The sequence below is a fragment of the Diceros bicornis genome, chromosome 10, assembly GCF_020826845.1.
Source record: "Diceros bicornis minor isolate mBicDic1 chromosome 10, mDicBic1.mat.cur, whole genome shotgun sequence".
Taxonomy (NCBI): Eukaryota; Metazoa; Chordata; class Mammalia; order Perissodactyla; family Rhinocerotidae; genus Diceros; species Diceros bicornis.
In genome coordinates, this window is record NC_080749.1 from 40,000,918 (window position 1) to 40,026,233 (window position 25,316).

Consider the following 25,316-nt stretch of genomic DNA (forward strand, 5'->3'; position numbering starts at 1 on the left):
AGTTTGAACTCTCTGTCAGGTAGGTTGCTCATTTCTGTTTCACTTAGTTCCTTTTCTGGGGTTTTGTCCTGTTCCCTTACTTGGAATGTATTCTTTTGCCTCCTCATTTTGCCTCTTTCTCTGTGCTTCTGTCTACGTATTAGGTAGGTCAGCTACGTCTCCTGCTCTTGGATAGGTGACCTTATGTAAGTGATGCCTTAGGAGGCTTCCAGTGTGCTTCCCTCAGTTCTCAATGTTCCAGGAGTGACCCCTATGTGGGCTACGTGTGTCCTTCTGTTGTGGCCTGTTTGCTATCCCTGTAGGTGCCCAGGGAGGCTGAGCTATGATCCTGGCCAGCTGTTGTAATGCTCAGCTGCTTGTAGTTTTTGTGGGCTCTTCAGTCTCTTTATCAGGTGTGGGGAGCCCCAGCACAGTTGGCTGCAAGTTCTAATACCACATTTGTGTTGCAGTATTTCTTTTAAGTGTGTAGGCCCCCAGCATGGCAGGTTGTTAGGCTCAGGGCCTTACAATTGCTGTAAGCCTCTAGCCTATTAGGTCTCTTGTCAGCTCTCCTAGGATTGCAGCTGGGTGGGGCTGGCCTCAGGCACAGGAGCACCCAATTGTTTCAGGCTTTGGAAGGTGGGGCAAACCCCCTATGTGGGTCTTTGAGAAGCACAAATCTTCTGCAGCTGACAAGCCCTACCGCCCACAGGTCTACACACACAGTCAACACAGTCCTGCCTCATGTGCGTGCCCCTACCTCCCCACACGGACCCAGTCTCTCCACGGCAGGAGCCCCACACACTCCACCACCACCTCACACTCTCCACCTGCTCCTTGTGCACACCCTGACCCGCTCAAGTTGGCTCAGTTGCCAGGCTGCAGAGAATCCAGTCACCAATCTATGCAGGCCCACAAGTTGCCTGAGGGCTTGTTGTTGGGTGGGCCAGTCTCTAGGGTGGGCTGTCTGCCCTGGCTGAGCTGGATTAAATCGGTGCTCTAGTGGGTGGGGCAGACCTGGGCTAGCAGGCTTCAGGGAGAACTCAATGGCTTCTGTGTCAGCACGCCCACACCAGGCCTCAACAATGGCCACCAACAATGTCCCAGTCCCTGGAGTGTTCTGACCCCTCACCAAGATGCACTCAGGGCCTATTAGGTGAGTCTCTTTTCACCCCAGCACTGTGCACCTTTTTTTCTGGTGATTTTAGGATGCTTTCTGAAACGGGTGAGTTTGCGCGCCGGCCCTTTAAGAGCCGGTTTTAGTTTCTTTGTGAACCGGGTTTTCTGGGGGTGCTCCCCAATGTTTTAGCAGCAGGCAAAGTCAGATATTATGCCGCTGGTCTCGATTGTGCTGGGTCCACAAAATGCCCACAGCGGGGTGCTCCCCGGCGCAGGGCTCCGCGCCTCCAGGGAGGCTGCGTACCTGTGGGCTGCTCCCGGCGGCCGTGAAGCTGGCGGCTTGTGAAGGCGGCGTTTTTCCTCTCCAGAAGGGAGTCTCTGCCTCTTCTACCTCAGTTAGGATTGTCCGTTGTTGCAGGAGTTCCTCTCATCCAGTTTTCAGTTCTGTCTCAGGGGTAATTTTTCCACGAGTAGTTGTAAATTGGCTATGTCCGCGGGAGGAGGGGAGTTCAGAGTTTGCTTACGCCGCCATCTTGACTCCTCTCCTCAAAACTGGTATTTTGAACCCATCTTTAGGATCAGTTTCTAGAAATTTATTTTGTTCTTTTGTTCGAGCCATGTTTCCTTGGTTCTTTCTTTGTCTCATAACTTTGTGTTGGGATTCACACACCTGAAAAAAACAGCCACCTCTTCCAGTCTTTATGGACTGGCTTCATACAGGGTAGAACCCTCACTAATCAGTCGTCTAGCTAGAGGTTCTATGGGCCTCTGAAACCATTTTTTGGGGGGATGTGACTTCTCTGGTCTTGTGCATGCAATTTCTTAATTAAAGAGGCTTGCTAGTTTCTTCATCAGGAGCTTATGATCTCTTGCTCCCTCTGGTGTTTGTCTCCAGCACTGCAAGTCTCTGGTTCTACAGCAGCAAGTCATCCTACTTTTCCTTGTTTTCAGTGGTCGCCAGGCATCCAAAGTATATGGTCTCCCTGTCAGCACCCTGAGTTAAGCAAGACAGGTAACAGTCTCTTGAACAGCCCTCCAAAAAGCTGGAATTCTGGACACATGCTCCACTCATCTCCCTCCCTCCCAAGGGGGAAGCCTTGAGTTGTGTGCATTCTTTCCACTGTGCCGAGTTATGCCAGCCACAGCAAGCTGCTCTCTGCTCTTCTTTGCTCTCAGCATCCCCAGACATCCGGACTATGCCAGTTCCATCAGTGCTCCTAAAGAAATGAGACAGAAACTAGTCCTTCAGGCAGCCCTCCAAAAAGCTGAACACTGGCTGTGTACTCCACTCTTCTCTTTCCTTCAAGAGAGAAGTCACAAACCAAGGTGCTTTCTCCTGGTGCTAAGTTTTGCTAGCTTGTGGGAGGAGCTGACATGGGTAAAGTAAAATTGCTCTACTTATCCGTTTCAACGTGACTGTTCTTGGCTTTGTGTTTGCCTGGGATACTACAACTTCTTAATTGGATTCAGCTTCACTTCCTCTCAGTTTCAAGTCGCAAGAAAAAGAGAGATTCTCTTCCCAGCAGCTCTCACACTTGCCCTTATAATCACCCTGATTGGAGAAACTTGGGTCCTGAGCCCACCTGTTTACCAATCACTGAGGCCAGGGGAACTGACTGTGCTGATTGATCTAAGTCTAGGTAACACATTCCATCCCTGCAGATAGGAGATGGGATCCCATCCAAAGGAGTGGATTACTGTTCCCAAATTGTCAGCATTTACCAGAAATCAGGCAGTGGTTGTTAGAGGACCAAAATATATACATGCCCACATCAGTTGTGATCAATAGTTGAGAAGATTTTGCTGTTAAAACATATTATCTGTTAGCATCAACCTGCGAGAAAAAATAAGATTTGTAAAATATACTTTTGAGCTGAGGGAAATAAGTAGTATTCAAAGTACTCTTGGGACGACGTTGCTCTGGAAGCACAGTGTGAGGCAGTATTACTCGTCTAAATTGATGCCTGCCTTCTAGTCACATGAAAGAAGAGACATGCATGCGCTGCAGTTAAGAAGGAGGTGTGAGGGATGCTTAGCTTGATTGAGAAAGGTTAATTACATGTGAAATGAGGCTGGGATTCAGAGGATGTTTGCTCTAGATTTTGTGTAATGTATTAACACTGGGGATTCTCTTTATTCTATTAACAAAATAAACTCATTTTGTTTGGTTTCATTTTACAGTTGCTTTAATCCCACTGAATATTTATACTATTATTTAATTTTACTAAACATTTGTGGGTAGTCAAGTACGTATAGAATTAAGCAACTGCAGGATATTAAAGACATCCAGTTCTTACAGAGATTTGATCTGCTAATTAGCCACACCAATTTTATGGATCATTGCATTTCAGTTAAAATGTATTGTTATACGTTTATAATCTTTCCATAATGAGCTTTTATTGAGTGCATGGACCAACTTCTGTGTGACATAGAAGAGAAACTTCCCTTCCCCCACCTAAAAAATATGTTCACAGCCCTAGTAAATCACAGTAACATTCCACTGAAAATAGTTCTCTTGGTATTATTAAATGGCTTATTTGGGACCACAGTAGAAAATGCAAATACCTCAGGAGGGAAGAGTCAGAATGATATCCAAAGAGGTTCAACAAAAGACAAGAATGGAGAGGAGGAAAGCCAACATCTAATAAATTGATAGGCAATATAAATTTATGGAGAAAACATTCGAGGGTCAAATTTTCTTTCATTATGACAGTGACCTTATATAGTTTTTGCATGTCAGCCTTTCTGTTACTTAAATGGGATAAACTAACATTTTCTAGTTTCTCAACCAGGAATATTCATTTTCAGAATTAATTGTTGACTTTTGAAATACATTTTTAAAACTTCAGATTGGCTACTCCTTCTTGGAAAGAATAGTCAGGTTGAAATGCTACTGACAAAGTTAAAACAGCGATGATCAAGAAATCTCCTCCATTCTTTTGTGCCCTAGAAAATGACTCACTGTAAAGAACTGCCATTCCTCATATGACTTAGATAAGACTGGTGAATGACTCCCTTATTTGCCTATAACAAAACAAGACCCACCAAATTCCTATTCTTTATCTCATAAATGATTAGATGAACTGTTCATTCCTACTGACCAATCTGGACAAAACACCCACTTTGATTTGACCAAACTTTAGTCAGCCTTCTCTCTTTGCCTCAGGGTCCCAAACTTTGGCCCACCCTCCAGCAATGGAACAGTGGAACAGCCCCTCCTTAATGGCCCCTGGTGGGGAGGGGAGGGTCAGCTGGCCTCAGGGAAAAATATGCCCTGATCAGCTGTCTGTTTACGCTCCCAGCTCATCCCACTTCCTAACACCAGGTTCTTTCTAGCTTCGTTTACCCTGCCCTATAGAAGCAAAGCCATTTTCTGCCTGACCACTGAGGCACTCGCAGATGTTATGGTGGGAGTATCCTCCCTATTGCAGCTAAGAGTCCCCCTTCCCTGATCACAATCGTTCCTCTCCTTCTATTGCATTAATCTTTTTGAATAATGTCTTTCCTTACCTAAGTCTGGATTTATTTTTTTATTTGACACTACAATTATTTAAGCTGACCTAGAGTATTTATCAGAAATTATTTGCCAGAGAAAAATCTCATAACATTTGTTCTCTCTTTTTATCTTAATAGAAATTTAGTAGCATATTTTTAGAGATGCTGATGGTATAAATAAAGTTATTAATAGACATACTTACTACACATTTAGATACCAAACAATGCTTAACATCACAAACTAAACCTCTCAGCCTCACCACCAATTGCCTTCCTGAATTCTTATCTCTGTTAATGGGCCAGCTTCCCTCTGCCACCATGTTGGAGATTCCAGTGCCATCTTTGAATCCTCCCTCAACCTATTCTTCATAATCAGTCAGTCACCAGGTCAGTTGATTCTACCTCTAATTAATGTCCCTCACATTTTTCTCTTCTTTCCGGTTCCACTGTCATCACCACAATTCAAGTTCTCTTTGATACCTCATGTTAATATTATTATAGTACCCACATGATCTCTGTTTCAGTGAGACTCTGCTTCTTCCTGGTAAGATGAATGCAGATTTGAAGAAAGATGGGGCTCTGGCAGGGTGTTTGTGGTAGAGATTGGATTTTGAGGTCAGAAGTCAAAACAGGAGTTGCTCTTACAGCTCCTGAGAGATTAGGGAGCAGGATTGCAAATGGAAAGCTCAAGGTCATGTTTTTGAGAAAATCCTACTTGTAAAATGCAATGAAGAGAAAAGGTTGAATGACAAATGTAGAGGAAATAAAGGAAAATAAACTGTTGAAGACTGAAGTCAAGATCTGAAAGTCAAGAATTATTAGAGGATTAAGGGAAAACAGGCGAGATTAAATATTTGTATGTGAGAAGAAAATGTGAAGAGACACAAGACTGTTCCTGTGTAATTGCCTCCAGTGAGCTGGAATTTTAAATTAGTCTTGGTGGCTCAGCGGGAGATAGTATCAGGATGGGTATCCCCAAGTTAAATAGTGAGGCTGCTTCAGTCTGCTGGAAACTTATGCTTTCCTGAGTCAGTCGGAGCAGTAAATCTTGAAATGATTTGAGACTTTATCAAGGTGTGAGGTTGGTCCCTACATCTGTTGTTCATCACCATACCTTTGTAAAAGTACCAGACATTGTGTTGGTTTTGGTGCTATGATGACTTAGTCCTCTTTTTTTTTTTTTAGGCACTCTATTTCCTAATGATGGGTGATTCAGCTGAGTGATTCAGAAGGAGAGCAGGCAGTATTTTTATGGGCTGGCAAAGCTTTCCTCCGGCTGGTTCCCTGTTCGTGAAGTGGCTGGCTCTGACAGAATAAAGCCACGACTTCTTAGCCTGCCAGTAGTCTCTGGAATTAGTAAGGTTCCAGGTTCAGAGGCCAGCTTCCATGGCTATATCTTCTCCACAATATTCTCCCTGGAGTGAGTGTCATTGTGCTGAGAAGGACAATTGAGTCCTGAGGCAAACCTCCAGTAATCGTATAGGCACCACACTTTCCAGCCCTTATTTCTTTGATTACACTATTCACTTTTCTTGGATAATATCCCACCTTAAGAATATATGCCTTACTGGATTTTAAACTACTTGTGACCATGAAATATACATTTATATCGAAATAATTTTTATTGGAACTTATCTAGCATAACACCATCTAGAAGAGTAGAGTTGTGGTGGTAGAGAATGCTAGATGTTTCCTCTTGTTTTAGAAATAGATCCATCAAATTTTGGATGGACACATGGTTGCCAAACACAAATATTAGATTTTCTAGCCTCTCTGGTTGCTAGGTATGACCATGGGATGAAGTTTTCGCCAATTAGTTGTAAGTGGAAATAGCATATAAAACTTCTAGGGGGTGTCCTCAGAGGGAATGAGCATGCCCAACTTTTCTTCTTTCTCATTTCCCATTGCCTGGAATGCTGATATGATAACTTGATGGCAGGAGCTGGAGCAGCCATCTTAGTCATGTTATGGAAGCTGTGTGTGGAGGAAGATAAAGCCACTGTACCAGCCCTAGAAGGCTTATACTTGGACTTCTAGAGGAGACAGAAAGGTATTTTATCTTGTTTAAGTCACTGTTATTTTGGCATTTGATATAGAATGTGAACTATATGCTAATGTTCTCTCAATAAGTTCTCATTGAATGAAAGAATAAATTAGAAGTGCTATGTCATTGAAATTGACCCCTTCTACTATATATTGGCTTAAAAGACTTAACATTGTATAGCTGGCCTAAGTAGTTTGGTCAGTTGTCCCACCTGGAGGCCAACGGACTTGGTTTGTCATATAGACACAAGTTGATTGGCCCATATATTGTTTTAGAATTAAAATAATTACCAACATTTATACCATAGCCGATTTCACATGAGTATTATTATTTCTGGGTCGTTTAAAACCTCAGATGACATAGCAACCCTCAGCCCACATTCTGGCCTTGCACCCAATGACAGGAGTCAGTTGTGCCTTTGGATGGTACATGTGCTCTTACATTCACCAGTTCGGGCCAGCTTCCCTCATTTGTGTGACTGCTTGCCTGTGTGGCGATTTGAGTTTGTGACCTGCCATGTAGTATTCTAATAAAAATAGACTTCTATTACTGATGAACACATGCTGCTTCACACACATACACACTATCGAAATGGTCAACGTAAAGCTGTTTTACTGGAATTTCCTTCTCTTATGAGCTCTTCCAGGTCAGGAGCTAATTACCCTTTGCCCTTTGTCCTTTACGTTCACTCTGGTGAATACCACACTTCTAAGCTGTTTTATGGCCGCTAATCTAATTGAAGGCAGGACTAGGGGCACCCTGCATGGGTTTAATCTCTCAAGCAGGTCTCAGCGTGTATAACACTTCCATAAACCTGCAGGCTTCCTCTCATGGGTTCTCTTCAAGTCATTTTCCTGGGAGCAGTTACTTGCTTCTTTGCACAATAAATAGACATTATTAATAATTAGAATCCTAGCCCAATCTGTCATAATTGGGAGGAAATCTCACCTTCACAACCTAAAATAACCCCTCAGAAAATCAGTATCTTTTTTCTTTGTATGATAAATACCGACACTTGGAGGAAAAATTACTTAGTGCATTGCTAGGAATTAGTTATTAAGGACAAGTTAAATGAAATTGATATTTTTTAATTGGAAAGAATCACAGAAAAATTTTAAGAGGACTTATCTGTGGATAGAGGATTGGGGGAGGGATGATGATTGGAAAGGACTGCTTACACATTATAATTTTCTGAAATTTTTACTTTACATGTATTTATATATTTGTTTACATCAAATTAAATGTACCAGTAGAGATATCTGGATGAGGAGATTCTGGAGACTTTACATTTTTGAAAAAATTAAAAAGAAATATACTAAAAAGGAAATATAACTAAGATACCTTATGAAATAGTGTTCTATAACAACACATATAATTCTATTTGTGTAACAAAAACATTTATCTCTCTATATATATGCACATGTAAAAGCATTGAAAATAGTTGGAATGACACAACATTAAGACTACCAGTGAGGAGAGAACATAAGATAGAGAACAAAGGAGACCATCACGTGCACTTTAAGTTCTTTTATACTGCATAGTTGTTTCTGAATTTCACATATTACTTGTGTAATTTTAAAAAGTAATTAAAAGTTAAATGCAAGCCATAACCTTTGACCCAATAATTTCATTTCTGAGAATACATTTTAATTATTCTCACCATAATAAAGCAAGTGTTATACATACAAATACCTTAGGAAAATATTTTGTTTTTGAAAAATTGGAAATAAGTTAAATATCCAATTATAAGACACATGTTAATTATGATAAATCCACAAAAATTAATGTTATTTAGTCATTAAAAATCATTATTGGGGCCGGCCCCATGGCGCACGCGGTTAAGTGTGCACACTCCACTTAGGCCGCCTGGGGTTTGCCGGTTCGGCTCCCGGGCATCCCATATAAAGTGGAGGAAGATGGGCACGGATGTTAGCCCAAGGCCAGTCTTCCTCAGCAAAAAGACGAGAATTGGCAGATGTTAGCTCAAGGTTGATCTTCCTCACAAAAAAAAAAAAAAAAAATCATCATTACCAAGAGCATGTAATGTCATGGAAGCATTTGTGATTTAATAGCAAGTGAAAAAAAGTAGGATGCAAAATTAAATATTCAACTCAGTAATAAATAAAACAATTACAAAAAAAATTAGAAGGAAATACCTCAAATGATAATGTGATGTGTTTCACAGAGCGTTATTTGAAAATAAAAGATTTTCATACCTAACAGTCATCAGGTCCACTGTGCGGCCTGTAATATGAAGAAATTAAAATATCATAGGGCTAAAGTATAACAAACTTTAGTATCCAGGAAATTAGACTTTTATCAATTGCAATCAACTTCGAATTTACCTATAAATATACTTGTGAAGATTTTCAAAGCCAATCCAACTTAATATGTTAAGTTGAACATTAGAAACAAGTAGAATTTTGAATAGCCACACCATTTCTGTATACACATTTCAGTATGAATTTGCCTATAAAGAAAGAGTAAAGTCTCATGTGTAGGCAAAGAATGTGAACTCATCACATCTCTGGAAATTCTATTTGGTAATGGTGAAATAAACTTTCTCTATAATTACAAATATATTCACTGCCAAACTCCTGTTAAGTGGCTTTTATCTTACTGAAATCAGCATCTCATTGATCTTTGCTTTCCCATTTTTCTCATTCAGTTGGTTAATTTTTCTTTTCTATTTAAAAGGTGACTTCTTTCTTCCTCCTTTGCTATTTTTCTAGTGTAACAGTGAGAAAGGTGTATCTTTTAGACATTAGCAATTTTCTGGAAAATTTAAACAAGATTTTTGTCTTCAAGTGTTCACTGGCACCATTCCTGCCACGGAAAGATTCCATTTCTAAGTTTTCTGATTTGCTCAATTTTAGTATTTATTAAGTTACTTAGAGCACTGTGTATCTGAGAAAACTCCTTATGGATTAAAACATCTCATCTGATCACTCAAGGCTTGGACAGTCTCTTCTCCCAAGAGTTCTTGCCTCTCCCCACACAATGTGAGATCCCTATACTCTTGTTCTATGTTTAATGTTTGAATCATACTGCAGTGGGATTTGAATGACAATCTAAAGAACATTGGATAAGTGAGAAACTCTTGCATCCTTCATCTTCTTCTCTTACCCCACAGTGTCTCCCCAGGTGAAGCCCTGTAACTTTCTGCCAGGCACTTTTCTGCAAAGTTTAGTAGCCTTAGTTATTGTTAATATATTTTTGCTACAAATATTGTTCTTTATTGTTTTCTTTTTTACATAGCCATGTGTTACTTTGAATCTTTTGTTATATAAGCTAAGCTTTAGGTCACAATTCCAAATAGTGGGATTCAAGATCTTTACCGGGAGAGCAGATTTACCTGTAGATAGCTCACTTTGTGGTCTCATGAGCAAACCCTATAAACTACCAGATGACTGAAAATTGAGCAGTTTTTTTGTAGACACACCTAGATTCCTCTTTATACCTGGGTGACTAAATCATGTTCTGATTTTAGAAATATAATTGTAATACAAATCTTTCCCTCAAAATGACTAGTATAATATTACCTATTCTATGGTCCTTATACAATTTACCATATTAATTTCATTGCCACTTTACTTTTCTTGATTGTCAATTTTCATTCTATTTTCAGGTGCATTAAACCATGCATGCATTAAAATTATAGAGCCCCACTCTGGGAGGCACACAGATGATTAAATAAATTAACGAAATACTTTGCTACTTGGCTTCTATGGCTTGACAAACAACAATTGTTGTTCAGGTCTAAATTAAACATATTCTGTAAGGGCACTCTTCAATGCTAGCCTCATTAATCACCTTAAAAATCTATATCTTCTTGATACCTGCAAAAAAACCTATGTTAAAATATAAAGCAATTCCTTGGAAATCAAATCATATTGCTAACCAAAGAAATATCAAGAAAAAGGAGACTTGATTCCCAATCTAGAGAACACTAGAAACTCACTGAGACATTTAGAGTTAGTTTAAGAGTGTTGAAGGTGTTGACTGCCTCTTCCTTCAGAAAGTGATCATTACCTAAAAGACCTGGGATAATACCCATGTAGTCCTGGAAAACACACATTCTATATGGGTGAAGAGTGAAAAACAAGTTCCTAGGAAAAGTGAGAAGAGATATAATTTTAGTGGACACAGCTTAAAGGGAGACGGAATGGTGAGCTGCTGTTTCTGCCGAGACCCTTTGTCAGAGTATTTTATTTTAGCCCACTGTGAAAGCTATCTTCCATAGCAAAACAAACTCTTGCAGCTTAAAGTAAGCCAAGAAAAAAGAAATCCAGTCCCATACATTTTTCTTAGCTTTATATTAAGAAAACATTATCCCATCTCAATAAGTGAGACCTGTGTAGTGATAAATGGAAAAATAAGATGTGTATATTTATGTATACAGTATTCTTGTAAGATATTCAGAAAGCTTACTTTTCAATATGCTTTAAATTAAAGCACATTCTTGTTTTTATTAAATGATGGGCCAGCTTGACGTTGCCAATTTGATGGGGAGAAAAGAGTGCAGGGGTACAGGTGCTCTCCTTAACCTAACAATTCTTTGTTTTCCATTGATTTCTGGGTTGTTCACATTTGCATTTTGAGAGAAGAAAAAAAATCAAACCAGACGCTTCAGTAAATGCTTTACATATTAGTATAAATTAAGAGGAAGAGACTTCACATAGAAGAAAAAAAATGAGTGGCAGGGGAAAGAGATGCACTCCTCTAGAGGCACATTAGTGCATCTCACAACTGGTTGGTAGTGCCTGTGTCTTTACATCAAGGTCAGATTAAAGAGTTTTTTTGATACAGAATGAAAAAATGTGAGTGGAAAGTCAGCTGTGGATATCTTTGTCTTTAATATCTTAAGAGTAGTATTAAGGCACTGTGTTAATGTTTTGTCTTTCTCAAAACCATCCACTACTATAAGCATAATGATAATAAAACCAATATGAGGTTTATATTACTGAATTCACTTCTTTGTATAGAAAAGTGTTCCATAATGCCCTATTCAGATGTCTTTTCAGATGCAAAGATGGAAAAGAGGCATTTTTTTCTTTCAGTAAAAAATCATTAATATATTCAAGGTTTAACTTTCCTTTTACAAGTGTTTCTGAGTGTACCATATGGCACCAGTTAGATTTGAAGGTTTTCATTTGCTTTTTAAAATCTGAGTGAGGTTTCCTTTCATAAGCTCATACATACTGGTTATTTTTTAATAAGCTCAAAACTTCTATATAACACCAAATGCATGATTTAACAGGAAGGAATAAAAAAATACATGGTGATATAATAATTGGCTCATTTAGTTAAGAGCTGCTTTGAAGCTTAATAGTAAAGGATAAGCAGTCATTAGCTTATTAGCTCAAGTTGGACCCGGTACTCATTTTTTAAAACAAGTGCTGAAATGCATATCTTGACAAATTGTAAAATGCTTCTCCCTCTTCCAGAGCCCCCTCCTTAGTTCTATATTCACAAAGAGGAGGGAGCTTGTTCCTGCCAACTGAGTCAGTTCGGATGGAAACGTTAATGTATTTGAGCAGATGTGTGTCAACATCACTCTGCAAAAAAAGGTTGTCTGTACCCTGCATTGGCACACAAAATCCCCAAATAAAAGCCACTATGATTCTGTACTTCCATTATAACACTCCTATGAAAATACAGTGAAGACCGTAATATAGAAAATTCGAAGATTTAAATGTACTTGCTGAAATCATTCACTAACAGGCCCTGCTGACTGTGATGAAGGAAGGATGGCTTCAAACAAAGACACTACCAGAACAATCTTTAGGAAATGTGAGTAGAATATATACTAATTAATAAGCTAGTCTTTCTTGAGCCTTATCATATTTTTCATAAAAGAAGTAGTGCAATAACCTACTCCAGATCAAGGTGTTTAGGTAAATTGTTTCCTCTTCAAGTGTGAAGAGCCTGATTTTTTTCCTACTAGATTTTCAATTCAATTTATGTTAATTTCTAAAAGGAGTCCTTTTACCCATGAGGAACTTATGTCTGCTTTTCTCCTACACATTTTTTCCAGTAAAATTAATGGAATAAGACTGTATCTAAATGCAGTGGGGAACATAAGAAAATGAAGACATTGGGATGTGCAAGGCAAAACAATTAAGTTCTTATTGGATTCCTCAGTAATAGGCACAGAAATCCCTGAGGAATTATCTGATTCTTAAGCTGACATTTAAAAGCATAAATGACATGTACAATGTTCACCTGGCTTTTATAATTTTATATACCTGTATATTCAATAAATATTAATTGAGCACATATTATCCACTATACATCATTTGAAATTCTTATGACTGATATGAAGGCTGCAATTCACAGTCTCAAGAAACTAACAGTCCATGAAAAAAGGAGACAGTTACAATTATGAAAATTACAATAGAGATAGATACAGAAGGGTATAGCAGCAAACAGTAGGTGAATCAAAAGACATAACGTCAACGGACCTTTGAAAGATTACTAAGAGTTATCCTGGAAGAGAAGGTAGGAAAGATGACAGAAACTTGAAGGTGGTGAAAGTACATGTTACAAATAAAGAAGAGTTGTAGCAGATGTGGCTTGAATATCAGTGTGGTGGATTAATGTGAAAGGAAATTCGAAAGAAGTTGCAGATAATTGAAGGCTTTACATACCGTCTTTATCAAACCAACAGGGAAGCACTAGAGGATTTTAATCATAGGAGTAGCTAAATAAGATGGCAGCAGGGTAAAGGGTAGGTTAGCAAGAATATGGGAATTTAGAGGAAGCCACTGTAGTAATTTAGGTAAAAAATAAAGGGAACTTGAGGTAACCAATGGGGGTGGAGATATAGAGAAGGTATGTGAGAGGAAGAAAGGACAGATATGGTGACAAGGTGTCCAATAGAGAAATTTTCTAGATGCCTCCAAGTATGGCTTGGGATATTGACTAGGTGATAGTACCAATCTCCACATGGGAGAATATAGGCAGAGGGTCAAGTTTGGGGGTTTATAATAGCCAGGAGATGAGGGTATGTAAATAAAGAATTTGTAGTTTTACAAGTTGACTTTAAGATGCTTCTAGAACATACAGTATAAATATTTAGTAGATATTTGGGTAGATGTGTCTTCAAGAAAGAAGTCAGAGATGTGGGAGAATTTTTAGCATATCAATGATAATGGTAATTCAAGAAAAGGATGTATATCAAAACTCCCAAGAAGAGTGTATAGTGAGAAGAAAGGAGAGCCAAGGGTGTGCTGCTTGAAACATCAATATTTGAAGGGAAAGTGGATAAAATAAGAACATCAAGTAACAAGACATGGGAAATCAAAGGAGGTGGGAAAGACACGTAGAAAGGGCGACATTGTGGGGGTTAAGATGGATAGAAATTCAAGACAGAAAGATTGATTAAATGCATTAAATATCTAGACAGACATCTAATGCTACAAGGCCCATAATAACTATGTCATTGGTGACTTTGGGGAGAAGGGGTTTCAGTGGCGTAGGAGGAGCAGAAATCAATCTATACTGCACCAAAGAATGAATAGAAAATTTCAAGAGGTTGGAAGATCAAAACAGTATATATTGTTTAAAATAAAGTTAGTTTATTGGACAGCAAAATATAATCACAGAATTTTCATACACTTCTGGAAATAACTAACTGGGGGAAGTGAGAGAGAGAGAGAGAGACCAGACATCCATAGGAATTCCCAGGAGGAGAGATATTCTTTTACTCAATTCACTAAAACATTTATCTGAAAATAAGAAGGGGGCAATTTATATTAATACTAATAAAATGAGAGGTGAAATTACTTGGAGAGGAAGTCAGATAAAAAGGGGGTGTAGTGGGAGTTAGAGACAGAGCCAAGATGGTTGAGTTTTAGACTTCAGAAGTAAATATGTTCTCTTTGAGGTACAGATCTAAGGTGCGGCTGTGGATTCAAGGTGTCAAAGTGTAGTAGAAAAAACTGATATTTGAGTTGAAAAGTTGAAGAATTGTGACACTGAAGTGGTAGCCTCACTAATATTTTTGGAGTCTCCAAAGATAATGGGAAAGGCTCTAAGGTAAGAGACCTTGATTCTGATACCGAAGTCATCAAAGTTTGTGGGAAGCCAAAAATAAAGTAAATAAATGCTACTGATAAAAAGTGGTCTTATCAGAAAGCAAAAGTGACCGTGAAAATAAGATCCTAGGAAACTGTTGACCCTATTTTCCCGGCCAGGTATATGCACTGTGTGAATAAAGAGCAGCTTCTACTAAAGAAAGTAGAATTGGGGGCCAAAATTTAGTTTTAGAGCCACACTTTGGTAAGCTAAATAGAAAGAAAGCAGGTTCTATGATGCGTATAGGAGTTTATTAAAAAGAAACGGTGATCTAAGAGGATACCAATGAGTGGCAAAACAAGCAAACGCCTATACTTTTTAAAGTAAGTCTGTCTCTATTCAATAAAGTTATTTCGGTCATTGTTGATTACTTTCACTTCAAGGGGGCTAGCATTTCTTTCATTCTACTAATAGATATTGAGCACTTACTAATCACCTTGAGTGATTTTCAGGTAAATCGAATAGCCTAAAATTTACTCCCTGCTGTTCCTGACGCAGATTGTTGACTCTCAGAGCTTGGGGGTCCAGGTGGCCTGGTCCATTCAGAAACCACAAGTAGGCTGCCTTCTTAAGGCTTTGAAATACATTATTAAAAAAATGTTATTACCAGCAGTAATAACTAAGTTTATTCTGAGACTTGATAGAATTCAATTATACGCTGAGGTGGCAGTTGGCAAATTAAAAGAAATTTTTATTGAAATCATTATTAACCAATTAGTATAATTGGGCTTTAACTTTTTATGTTGAGTCCCTTATTCTATAGATTAAATCCATTGAAATTGTTTCCCTTATTTCAGGGCAGGCACACCATTAGGCTATTCAACTTTCAGACTCTGCTTTGCCATCTGCTTAGTTGAAATGGTTGTGTGGATTCATCCCTTGTTAGGCTTTATTAAGCTTGCACCAACATAACATTTTAACCTCTAAACACAGGAAAAGCAACAAACAGGTGAAGATCAACAAACACTGCAGGAAGATTTTAAATGACTAATCAGATGGAAGAAATGTCTAAAAAGAGCAGGCAGGAAAATGGAACGCCAACTGTTGTAGCCACAAGCTTGAGAAGGTGAGAATAGATGGCTGCCTGCCAAGGAAACCTCAGGCCCTGTAAATCCAACGTGTTATTACAAATAGAAACACTGGTGCATGCATGCGCACACACACACACGCACACACACATACCTCTGAGAAAGCAACAGCAAATTTTAAACAGGGACCTGTGAAAATCTTCAGGATTTTGCTGGGGGAACTTCCATGCCCTAGATTTAGGTCAAAGAGAAAGTATTATAGAGAATGTTCAGGAAGGATGGATTTTAGAATCAGAAAGATTGAGTCAAAATCTTGCTTTTTCCTCACTAAATGATCAGTTGCCTTGCACAAGTTCTTTCTAAGTTTCTACTTCCTCAATTTTAAAACATGGATTGAAAACATCCCTATGTCTAGGGATGTTATGGAGGTTGAATGTGGGAATGCAGGAAGGGTCTTCAAGCAAGCTCTTTTCCTTCAAAGTAGTCACAGTGTCAGGTGGGCTTGCCTTGCCCTTCAAATACTGCTCTAGTTTCTGCTTCTTCATAACTCAAATCTCCACATAATTTGGATTCTTCTACTCCCAAATAAGAAAGTTTTATGCCTTTTTCTTCCTAAAATTCATTCCTCTCTTCTTCCAAGTGCCCTCTCCCCTTTTCTCTGTTCACCACCATGCCCACTTTCAATCCTTAACTGAAATCCAAGTACTTTCTTTCACTGAACTTTCATGTTGGTCACTTATTTAGCCCTTTTGGAATTTCTATAGCATCTAAAAAATTCATCAGAATGTACTTTATTGTTCAATAAACCAATTTTTATTTTTAAATATATAGCTTCAACCATTTGTACTTATAATACTCAAGACAGACATTTCCATAGCTTTATCAGAATACAAATTCAAGGCCTTTTGGATATGCTGTAAATGCTCCCCTATGGTTTATTGGACATCGCACATAGTCTAAACTACAGGAGATCATGTAGGACTTTGTAAGCCTTTTTAAGCAACAGGAAGCCCTTGAGGGGTTTTAGGAAAAGAATTAATATAATCTGATTTAAATTTTTCAAAGATCTCTCTGGATGCTGTATGGAGAAAAATTAGAAGAGGACGAAGAATCAAGAGATCATTTAATAGGGTATTTCAATAGTTCAGGTGATAGATTACAGCAGTTTGTACTGGGATTGTAACAAAAAAGATGCTGAAAAAAATATCAGATTATTACAAATTCGGGAGGTATAATCTACAGCATCATTGCTGAATTGAATATTGAGGATGAGGGAAATGCCATCTGAGCAACTGAGTAAAGGGTCATATTAACTAAGATGGGGCAGATTGAGTGGGAGGAGGATTTAAGGGGAATGGGATAATGAAAAGTTAATTTTGTGATTTTAATGCCAGTTTTCGCTTCTTTCATGTCTAGTAACCTTGTATATTTCTGTTTTTGAAATCTACTTTGCCAATTTTTAGAGTTTTACGTGTGGATAATATCAGGCTTCTCTTTTGTGAGCAAAGTTGTTTCATGATCTGTTTCTGATAAGTCCATGATCTAAAGCATTTATAATTTGTTTCTGTTGCCTTTTTTGTGTGTGTGTGTGTTCTTCCTTCACAGTGTCTTATTTCCTTGTGCTCTTAGTAACCTTAAACTGTGGGGTGGAAAAACATATCTATTGGTCTCTATAATTTAAGGCTTAGGATGATTGCAACTTCCTCCAGAGAGAATTTGTGATTTATTTTACCATGGCCGTGAAAATAATAGCAATCCAGGATCAACTTAAATGAAGTTCAAGACCAAAAGTTTCCCCCAGATAATCCAATCAATTCAAAATCATGCTGGAAACACATGTGAGGGCTTTTCCTTTTCTATTTTACCTTCTCCCCAAGGAGTGAATTTCTTTGGAACCCCAGATTATCCTTGGAAAATTCTCCTGTTAGACTCCTAAATTTTTGCTGGTCTTGGTTTCGATTGCTGTCTGCTCATCTTGCAATAGCTGCAATGCTCATTTACCTCTCTCAATTTCTATTTTTTCTCCACTTTTTACCTGATAATTCTTTATTGTCTTGTCAGATTTTTGTTCTTTTCAGACAATTTAAAAATATGTCTTCTCTACTTCTTTTAGCTACCTGGGGGTTGGGAGGGAGAAAGACTGGTCCAATTATCTAAGCAGTCATTATGGGAAACAAAGAGAAATATTTAATTTTCAGTACATAAGGGTTAAATGCCTGTTATAAAACTAAGTGGAGATGTTGAGTGGGAAAGTGGATATATGAGGTGAAATCTCTCAGGAGATTCCAGTAGTGGAGGTATAATTTACGGAGACACCACCATATGGATGTCACTAAAAGCCAGGGATCAGATGAGATCACTTAAAAAGTGATGTAAATAGACAAGAGAATCAAAGATCAAGGAACAGAGACTCTAGAATGTAGAGGTCAGAATGAGGAAGAGAAGCTGGTAAAGATTAGGAAGAAGTAACCAATGGTGTTTGAGGTAAACTAGGATATCACGGTGCAATAGTCATGACTTGCAGATGACTTGCAACAAGTCAATCACTTTACACACACGTAAGAGTAGTGCTCCAAGATAACTAGGAAGCTCCTACCCTTAAAGTTAAAAGAAGAAAATATTTCAAGAGGGGAATGTAGCCAACTGTGTCAAATGCTCTTGAGAGACTGAATATATGAGAACAAAGAAGAAACCATTGATTTTGACAATACGGAACTCAGAGACAAAAGTATTTTTGGGGAGCAGTGTGACTAAAACCTTAAGGGAGTAGTCTGAGGAGGTAATAGTACAAGGAGAAGTGGAGACACTGAATGCTGACAACTCAATTGTAATTTTCTATGAAAGAGAGGAGAAAAATGGGGCAGCAGATAGAGGTGAATTTATGATCAAGGTGGAGAGTACTTTTAAATAGAAAACGATATGATTGATTTATTTTTAAACTAATTGCTAGAAAAGGAGGAACTGCTGATGTAGGAGAGAGTAGGAATACAGGTGAGTGTAAAGTCTTTGAATGGGCAAGGGGGGGAGAATCAAAAGTCCATGGGATTAGGGAGATTTTTTTCATTGTGATTAGGAAGGTAAGCAAAGCAAGTGGGTTGAGATCTATGTAGGGTGACACAACTAGTGTTGGGTGTTTATGTTTTGATTGAATTTATTGATCTTCATGGAGGATAGACTTATTTCTCAAATATTTCTTATCTCTGACAAGAAATTGTATGTTGGAGAAGTCCAAAGAGAACCATATCCAGGAGAGTGACTAGGATTATAAGAGGGTTTCAAAATTTTACCACTTAGGGAATGAGAATAGGAACTGGGGATATTCAGTCCTTTGGAAAGGCTTTGGGCATGTGTAGTCATGAAGCAAAGGCAGTTGTCTTTTTTGTGTGTAGCTCCAGAACACAGAACTATGACCAGTGGGTGGAAGTTATAGGGAGGTAGATTTCAACTCACAAGATGAACTTTGTAATAAGCAGAACTTCACAATTGTGCCTTCACAGAAAATGTTCAGAAACCTGGCTGACTGCCGTGAGGATATCGTGGAGATAATGATTGCATTAAAATGGGAAATTATATTAGACACTCAGTCTGTACCAGAAGTGAGTTCTGTGAATTCCGTGACTAGTTCATCTTTCGAATCATTTCTCAGCAATATCTTTTCTTCCTTATGATTTGCTCTCAAATGTAGCATTGTAGCATCTCAATCATTCTCAAAGTCTTAATGAAGACTTTGAAAAAAGTTGTGGTGATATAGGAAATATAGCTCAAATTGCTTTCTGTGATCATGTTTTGCAAGCTTTACAAACAAAACATGTGGTATTATAGAATTCCTCTGACCCAGGGTTGTCAGAGAAACTAGAGGAATCACATATCCAATTTCTGGTTTCTCCTTCTCCTTTTAATGCTTTTGAACTTGAGTCTGTGCATAAGATGCTTCAATGGGGTTATTGCTTAATTAGTTAGAGACAAGAGAAGAATAAAATTTTAAAGAGAGAATTGTAGATTACAGAGTCCGCTGTTCAGCAGTGACATGGACTAATTTGACAATTGAAGGGTCAGTACCTGCAAAAGTAAGGACACTGCTTACAAGCATTAGCATCCAACTAGTAACAATGTGCACGCCAGGATAATGAACTTAAAACAATAGTAATTAGCAGGCTAAGACAAAGGATTAAAATTAAAAATGAATGGTGCAGTGCTTTCCGCTTGCTTGTAAAACAGCATTAAGCCAACTTAATCCATTTTAATTCATTGTGAAACCTGCAGTGCAAATGAGATGGATTCAAGGGTCAGGTTCAGCTCCTGAAAAAGTGTGATACATTCACCTGTGACAATTCTTTCTGGAATGATAAAGTAAGGGAAGTCTCTTAAGAACTCTGAGTGACTCCATAAGGTCCCCAGAGATCAGGTGTCAAAGTTGTCTATCAGATGCCTGAAAAGAAAAAAGGGAAGCATTACTCAATGCTATTGTGAGACAGTTGTCATTGACTGATCAGGCCTTTGAAGCACGCTTTCACAGTCAATGAAACCACCTGAATAGATGAAAGCCAGACAGCTTCTGACAAACAAGAGTCTATGGAATATTCATTGTGCATCTGGGAGGGAAAGATTAATGTATTAGAAATTAAAATGGGACCAGAATGTATGATCTTGCTCTAACATTTGGCCAGACCTGTGTCACCCACTGCTAGTGCCTGAAGTCGACAGACAATTCTGCCAAGGTAACTGAGAATCATTAAGCATCCTGCTATTGTGCACGGTGAATAATAAAACTTTCCACCTATTCTTTGCCTGGAGCTGACAATGAATAATTCTGGAGCTATTTGCAATGTTAACAGCACCTATCTTGCCCATCCATCCCTTTACGATAAGGATGGAAATATGCATTTCAACAGTCTGTACAGATACTGATTCACAGGCATTTCAAAGGACATCTGTCACTCAAGTGAAGGACCTGTCAGTCTCCAATGTGTGATGGTGCCAAGAAAATGGCCAAAAAGATTATCTGTACTTTATTTCTCCCCTTTTTCAGATTAAAACACTGTTACTTTTGCCATAGACTGACAAGTGATTTACACTGGCAACTGTAACATGTTTAAGACTAGGAAAAAAAGCTATTCTCTTAGGCAGGCGTATTCTTCCAAGGTTTACAACTGTATCAAATATACTATCACAAACGTGATCTAGACCGTACAGAATGTCATTAGGCTGGATATTAGAAGCATTTAATCTGTTTGCTGACATAAAGGTGACATTGATAGAGTTGTATTTTTGACATCAGTACTCAGGTAAATTTACTTTTAGGAAATTACAAGTAGACTGGAGTCCTTAGAGTGAGGCCAGCTTGTATTGGACGTCTTCATTGAACTTATGTGTGAGCAAGTGAAGATTTTTCTTCATCAGTATATCATTGAATGTGCGGTTTAGAATAGAGCAGCTTTCATAATCAATGGAAATTCATGTCATTTATTCTAAACATTAAAATCCAACTACCAAAGAAATTCTTAGTGTTTCATTCCCCTGGACAAAAATTATGACCACTTTATAGATTTTCAGAGATCTTCAAAGTTTTATTCCCCTGAACAAATACTGTGACTCTCACTCAGATCCCAGTTGTCATTGAACAAATTATTTTGCCTCTTTCAACTACAGTTACATTAGTAGTTAAATTAAATTATAAATTAATGAACTTCAAAGGAGTCCACCTTCCTCATCCCTGCTAAATGTCATGAGAGCTCTTCTTCTTACCAAGATGTCATGGGTCTTCTCTTTTTTCCTGAGAATAATGAGTGTATTATACTCCCTCTTGACTGCAAGGCAATTCTTTGAAGATGTATTAATGGTATTCATGCACAAAAAAAGGCTTGCATTTGGTACATTAAGAAAGTGGACTTGGAGTTGCCCAGACTTGGCTGTTGAGTGATTTCACTCTTCCTTCTTGCAACGCAGTTCTTATAAATGGCAATATTTTTTTTTGCTGAGGAAGAATCACCCTGTGCTAACATCTGTTGCCAATCCTCTTTTTGCTCGAGGAAGATTAGCCCTGAGCTAACATCTATGCCAATCTTCCTCTATTTTGTATGTGAGTAGTGGCTTCAGCATGGCTGACGAGTGGTGTAGGCCCGCTCCGCGTATCCAAACCTGCAAACCCAGACTGCTGAAGCAGAATGTGCAGAATTTAACCACTATGCCACATGGCAGGGCCCATAGCAAACTTTTTTTTCTTAAAATTATGAATTTGTGGTCATTTTTCCCATATTAACTCATAGGACATATTTTAAAACAGGGAAACGTCAAGAAATTGTCCCAAATCTCCTTAGCACCAATGGATACATTGAAGCAATTAGAATCAACTTTATTGCTTTACAATAGATAGATGGATAGATAGATAAATGATAGATAGGTAGACAGGTAGATAGATAGATAGATAGATAGATAGATAGATAGATAGATAGATAGCCATTCTGAATCCCTTACTCTCACCTCTGGCCACAGCAACATGTTGGTCATCGAGCTACCCAGCTCATTTGGGTGGTGGATGAGACCAGGAACCCCAAGAGAGCAGTGAAGTGGTCTCAAGGTGCCTCCTCTCTCAACAGATTTGGCAGCAGGCATGACTGAGGAAGCCAAAGGGTAAGAATATGAGATTTGTTTAAAAATACATGTGATATGCTCTGGCTATTCCCAGGATAGCTTGGGAGGCAGGATGCCAAGGCATGGCTAGCAAGACAAAAAATATAGATATGAATGTCCACTGTCCTCATTTGTAACCATAGTCTGATTAGGGACACTAGGCTTAAATTTTAATGGAAAAATTTCCAGGATGTGGTATTTGGTGATAAGAAATAGAAATGTGCTATAAGTATAAAATATACATTGAATTTCAAAGACTTAGTATTAAATAAAGTAAAATATTTCACTTATAGTTTTTATATTGATGACATGTTGAAATGATAATATTTTTGATATATTGGATTATATAAAATATATTATCAAAATTAATTTCACCTGTATCTTTTCACTTTTCTGAATGTGACCACTAGCAATTTAAAATTACATATGTGGCTCACATTTGTGGCTTGTGATATATTTCCATGGGATGGTGCTGCCCTAGACAGTGTTTCCCAGGATGTGGTACAATTGAAATTGGTGGCAACCTAGATGATTTTAGGTGATGAAGAGATTTATTTTACATTAGTAGTTATGTGTATAATTTAATGTAATAGAAAAAAAATAACTGACATATCAAACCTATAGCTTCATATATAGTATTGCTTTAGGATGAAGATAAAGTAGCATCATGATAATCCTGTTTACATAGACCCAGGAATTACCAATACCACAAACCTTCTGCTAGTAACTGTTCAGAAATACTGATCATGCAGATGATTCCAATTGCTAGTATCTTGAATTTATATATTTATTCCTGCATTCTTTTCAATTCATACCTCCAAACTTAGAAAATAAAATCTGATTGTTATATATGCAGGAAAATCTTGAGTTGCTTTATATGTCTTCAAGAGTTAGAAGAAGTAATTGGTGAAAGGGTTTGATTTGTCAGTCCCTTTAGGTTCAAGCCATTGGATTCTCAATTTTTTTTCTTGGTTTTGTGAGAAGAAAGTGAATATAAGTTTGTAAATTAAGAAGTCATCATTTGACTATACATAGCGTGAGAAGAACTTCAAGGCTTTCCAAATAAAACTTCCAACTTGAAAAATCATACACCTGCTTATAACTGACATATGAATGTATCTTGCACATCTATATGTTTATTTGAACAATTAAAGTTATTCTTGGGGGCCGGCCGGTGGCGCAGTGGTTAAGTGCGCACGCTCCACTTCAGCGGCCCGGGGTTAGCAGGTTTGGATCCGGGGCGTGAACTGACACACTGCTTGTCAAGCCATGCTGCGGCAGCGTCCCGCATATAAAGTAGAGGAATATGGGCAAGGATGTTAGCCCAGGGCCACTCTTCCTCAACAAAAAAGAGGATTGGTATTGGATGTTAGCTCAGGGCTAGTCCTCCTCACCAAAAAAAAAAAATTTATTCTTACAGCGGCCGGCCTGGTGGTATAGTGGTTAAGCTCATGAGCTCCACTTCCATGGTCTGGGGTTCTCAGGTTCGGATCCCAGGTGCAGGCCTACACACCACTTATCAAGCCATGCTGTGGCAGGCATCCAGCTTACAAAGTAGAGGAAGATGGACACAGACATTATCCCAGGGCCAGTCTTCCTCAGCAAAAAGAGAAGGGTTAGCGATGTTAGCTCAGCGCTCATCTTCCTCACAAAAAAAAGAAAAAAAAATTGTTCTTACAATGCGTGCTTCTTACATCAGTATTCTCTTAAAAGACCACATGAGGGGCTGGCCCCGTGGCTTAGCGGGTAAGTGTGCGTGCTCCGCTGCTGGTGGCCCGGGTTTGGATCCCGGGCGCGGACCGCCGCACTGCTTCTCTGGCCATGCTGCGGCTGCGTCCCACATACAACAACTAGAAGGATGTGCAACTATGACATACAACTATCTACTGGGGCTTTGGGGGAAAAAAAATAAATAAATAAAATTGAAAAAAAGAAAAAAAGACCACCTGAATCACAGAGGCAATGAGGGGAACACTGGAGCTATCAGGTATTAGATTCTCTCAACTGTCAGACCTGGTTAGGAATTCCTATAAGAGTTCACTGAAAATATACTCATACATTCAGCAAATATTTATTGTACACATATCAAAAACTGTTTAGACTCAGGTGATAGAGAGTGAACACAAAAATCCCTGGCCTCCAGGAACTTATTTTGATTGAGAATAAGGGGGGGGAGATAATGGGACAAATAAGATTCTATAGGGCTTTGTAGACCACTACAAAGACTTTGGCTTGTACTGTAAGTGTACTAGGGTTTTGGGAAAAGCAGTGATATGATCTTATATTTTAAAATAATAATGCAGACTGCCATATGGAAAATAAGTAGTCAGAGTCTGGAGGCAAGATTGCAAACCAAGAGACCAGTTAAGAGGCTGAGACAAGAGTCTCTAGGGAATCCGATAGTGACTTAGAACAGGTAGGTAGTGGTAGATCTAATGAGAAATGATTGGATTCTGCATATATTATTTTAAAAGAAAGCATTCAAATTTCTGACTGCTTGGGTATGAGGTATGGAGCAGAGAGAGAGTGAGAGAGAAAGAGAGAGAGAGGAATATCAATGTTGACTCCAAGACTGGAAATATGGTGGATATTATGACGATATATTTGAAATAGTTGATAAAAGATGTTCGTGCATATTTTTCCCAACCAGATGGTAAAAGTGAGTGGATAAGAAATGCTTGTTCGCACCAGTCCATGAATAGGACAGATTCAAAAGAACAGGTCTTGGAGATTGCTTCATATGGTTTCTTGGAATATGATTGTATTGAAAAAGAATCACATATCAATATGGTTAGTAATTAGTTCTCAGTATCTAAACCTATCAGAGAAGTGGGATAAAATATCTTGCACTTTCTCGGTAGACACATGTGTGAGGTGGAATCTTCATTCCTGGTTAGCCTCAAAACAAAAAAAAATTCAATCATCTCACTAATATGGAACCT

At 38.4% G+C, this 25,316-nt stretch overlaps 1 long non-coding RNA gene across 2 annotated transcripts in view; it reads left to right on the forward strand.

Moving 5' to 3' along the window:
* The first annotated feature begins 1,034 nt into the window (after window positions 1-1,034).
* The window catches only part of LOC131410745 (uncharacterized), a 62,068-nt gene continuing 37,786 nt past the window's right edge, over window positions 1,035-25,316 (forward strand). The window contains exons 1-3 of one of the 2 annotated variants that reach the window (XR_009221407.1): window positions 1,035-1,135; window positions 6,533-6,643; window positions 12,362-12,430. This is a non-coding gene — a long non-coding RNA (uncharacterized LOC131410745). The remainder of the gene's footprint in view (window positions 1,136-6,532; window positions 6,644-12,361; window positions 12,431-25,316) is intronic. The other variant, XR_009221408.1, reaches the window with a different exon arrangement.